General features: G+C 38.6%; 1 long non-coding RNA gene across 1 annotated transcript; it reads right to left on the bottom strand.

Annotated features, from left to right (window-relative positions):
- Nucleotides 1-2513: 2513 nt before the first annotated feature.
- Nucleotides 2514-3167, bottom strand: LOC117185629 (uncharacterized). The gene is made up of 2 exons (XR_004471109.1): nt 2781-3167; nt 2514-2731 (listed from the first exon to the last, which is right to left on the bottom strand). It is a non-coding gene; the product is annotated as an uncharacterized lncRNA (long non-coding RNA).
- Nucleotides 3168-3936: the final 769 nt, after the last annotated feature.

Genomic DNA, 3936 nt, shown 5'->3' with positions numbered 1-3936 from the left:
TGCAAAAGTTCTCAATTTGTGGAGCGGATCGTTTGTTTCTCATGTACGACGTGATGAGGGATCGAATAGATAGCTTAGATTTTATAGAAAGATACATTTAGATACCAAAACAGACAACATGACTTCCTCTTCAGTTCGTTTCTAAATCGTAGTTGCAACTTTAAAGGAAAATATTCCATGAGATATTGTACCCAATGAGGTTCCTGTAACTTCCTCTACCAATCAATCTGCTGTCAATTTGTATACACATACATACATCTACAGTATGTCTATTAATTGTTTGCAAAATGAAAAAAGTCACATAAGTTTGACTTCAACATTGAAAAAATGAGTAAAGGCATAAGTTGGGGGAATTTTTTTTATTAACTGTTATCAAAATGTGTTTAAGCTGTAGGTATGACGAAAAAAAAGGGCAAAATTCCAAGAAAAACGGTAAAGAAATTAAAAAAAACAAAAAAGCGGCATGTATGCCTCTGTCTATTAATTCTTTGCAATATGTAAACACTGATTGAAAGAAGACGAAGGAAAAACAAACGGGACATCAAAATCAAAAACGACCAGACGCGTGCTTTTCTTAAGTCTTCTTTGCAGTCATTCGTTTACAAATTTTCTTGAATTCAGTTCAGTTACTTGTGTTATTTGAAGTTTTAGCAATGCCCGGTAAGCGAACTGAAGATAATCTGATACAATTGGTTTATTTTAATTATGGCAAAGGAAAGACAGCTAAAGAGTTGGCCAATATGTTCAATATTAAGTCATCGATGTCGCGACGTCTCAGAGGAGTATTGGATGCTAATGGAGGACACACAAAATATTAGCCAAATAGAGCTGCATCCTTTATAGATATACATTTTTTAAAATTACTGTTTGCATTTTGCAAAGATTTAATAGACACACGATATTTTCTGTTTTTTTTTTTTGTTTTTATGAATTGTTTATGTTTTTGTTTCTTTTTCATTTTCTTTTGTTACCTATTTTGTTAAGAATACACTAAAGAAAACCATTGTATATGACTGAACATGAAAACAAGTGCCTTTTCTAATAAATAATTATGTTTAAGTTGAACTTGCGTGACTTTTTTCATTTTGCAAACAATTAATAGACATACTGTATCTATTGTACATCAGATATTATACTCAGATCGGCGCGAGCGAGCGAAGCGAGTGTGCAGGGGGCCTTTCCCCCTAGTATTATCTAGTAAAGATACATTCCTGTTTTGTTAAGACAATCAGAAAGAACATTTTTGTACCAGAAATCCAAACTTTCAATAAGTTCAATGAAAGTCGCAGTTAAATAGCTTACAAAAACTATATTCTTCATACAGATTCCTGTGAATTTATAATCATATCAAACACATTCATTGCCAATAAACTGTCACATAACTCTCGTCCAAATGGAACTGGTATAGAAGCAGCAACCTTCTAAAGACTTCCTCTATAAATCAAACTTGTCACTTCTTATAGTCCCTTCTCCGTTCAACCGCTTTGATGTTTGTATCTTTTAGCAGGCACAAATCCCTCACTCACCGTTCAGTCTTCCCCGTAGCAGCTCATCCGACAACACCATAGTTCTACGTATCCTCTGTAGTATCCATCTCCCTGCCCCATTCGTTGGTGGACTATCCACCAGGGCAAAAGTGTGAGGGGGAAATGTTTTCTAAGTATCTGCTAATTGTGCTGCATGCATTTTTAATGTCATTTACCTTTTGGAACCGTTTGGTGCCCTCGGTTGGTTTCTAATTAAAATGCACACCAACGGACGACAGAAGGTGGGTGGCAGGGGTGCAGGGCGGCCAAGAGTCAGCATCTTCTTCATTATCAACAACTTTCAACCTCATCAAAACGACTGGCACTTGGGAAATTAATTGCTGACTCTGACTCATGCCACTTGCACTCTCATCGAGCTCCCAGCTGCCAGCACCCATCTTCCATCTTCCATCTTCAATCTTCGCATCGTCCATCCTCTGGCTCTTGAAGATACTCGACACGTTGGCGCAATAAAAATAAAACTCATTACGATAAATTGCATAAGGAAAGAGGAAAAAAAAGAGAAAAAAAGAGGCAGTAACAGAAAAAGAAAACCCAGAAAAGGTCGCTGCAGTGATTCAAAGGAAATTCTCAAAAGTCGTTTCAATTAATATTTGATTCGCTGGTCACTCGACTCATCATTCGCCTCAATTCAAAGCGAAACTCAAAGGCGAATTACATTTTCGTTTTCGTTTTCATTTGAATTTTGAATTCGTGGACATCTGCCTGTAGCGTAGCTCTGTGGATGTATCTGTATCTGTAATTAAGCAAAAAGGAATCCGAAATCAGAAGCAAGTTTGTGCAATCGCTGCTTTGGCTTCAATGGAATCAGGTTTGCAAATTTTCTTTCACATCAATGACACAATCCAATGAGCATAAATTCTCTCCCCCCCCCCCCCTCCTGCCCCCCTTCCCAGTCGAACTCCAAGTCCGAGACCGAGAGTCCCAGGGCGACCTTCCGTTGATTATTTGAAAACTTTTGCATAATTTACAATTTATGATTTTGCGTAATTTATTGTACGTGCCTCAATTTATGCATAAAATGTTGAACAAAACGCTTCATTAATCAGGGGGTCCGAGCGTTCCCACAGACCCGTCCATCCGTCCATCCGTCCGTCCGTCCGTCCAGACCCTGCCGCCTGCCGCCTGCCGGAGGAAGTGACAGCGACAGCGGCAGCGGCAGTGCAGTGCCGCTCTCTGAAATACTAATTAAGCTTAATGTAATGCACATATGCGATAAGTCGCTGGGGTTACTTTGCTCTATCCGAGATTATAACGACTCTGGCTCCGACGCTGGCCTCACACACAATATACTCGTACACTATATATATATACAGTATACAATGCCCCATACACAATATATTTATATTGTATTTAGGTGGCTTGTCAGGCCCGTGATTGATGTGGCGGCTTTTCGTGCAGCTCGCTCTCTGCCATATTTGGTGAAGTCAGAGCCTCCGTTCCAGTCCGATGTCGATGTCGATGTCGATGTCGTATCTGAGTCTGCGTCTCCAACTACCGCCGTCGACTGCCTCTCTGTGTCGGTGATAAATTGTTGCCCAAACAATGCGTATGACTTTTCAAAATAAAATCATAAACTTGTAGTTTAAGAACTGAGCAAGTCTCTATACTCGAATATGTACTTTGTGTGGGTCTGGTCTGCGTATGGTTTAATTTATGGAGGAGATTGCCCACGGGCATGGGCCTATGTGAGTCAGTGCGAACGGATTTTACAATTCGTATTTACTTTTTACGGCGATGAGTTTACTTATTTGTCTACCGAATTACGAGTCTTTTCAGATGGGGGATTAGTCATTAGTTCATAGAATCTAATGACAGTTCTGGGAATATAAGAGGAATGAATCAGTTTTTCACACTCACCAATTATGGTTCGGAAGATGCATGAATATATCATTGATTTTGCTTCTACAGTTTAAAGATTTCTTGACATATTAGTTAAGAACTTATAAACAGAGCAAGCGGTTCTACCTTCTCCTTCTCTTCGAAGAATCGTATCCCTTACAAACTTATCGAATCTCAAAGATATCTTATCTCTTAGAAAGTAATTAACCCTCTTAAAAGTCATCATTACTTGATACAGATCTGGATATTCTAATAAAATATATGATCTTTCTTTGATCTGTCCTCTTCTTTGGGTGCTAGAGATTTCTCATCCTCCTAAAACTGCTTATAGATCACACTCTATCTGTCTTTGCCATCTCATAGATCCCTCAGCGGCCTGCCGCCTGTATTTTTGAATCATCACAGAATGGATCACATAATTTAAATGACTTTTGCATACTTGAAATCTTGACAAGCCATAAATATTTATTGTATATTTCTTATTTCATTTTACGACTTTGTACTCATTTCCATTTTGCGATGCGATGCGATGTGATGCACACACATT

Source organism: Drosophila pseudoobscura, chromosome 2 (genome assembly GCF_009870125.1).
Source record: "Drosophila pseudoobscura strain MV-25-SWS-2005 chromosome 2, UCI_Dpse_MV25, whole genome shotgun sequence".
Classification (NCBI taxonomy): Eukaryota; Metazoa; Arthropoda; class Insecta; order Diptera; family Drosophilidae; genus Drosophila; species Drosophila pseudoobscura.
Note: the sequence above shows the minus strand (reverse complement) of the source record. Positions and strands in the feature narration are given on the sequence as shown.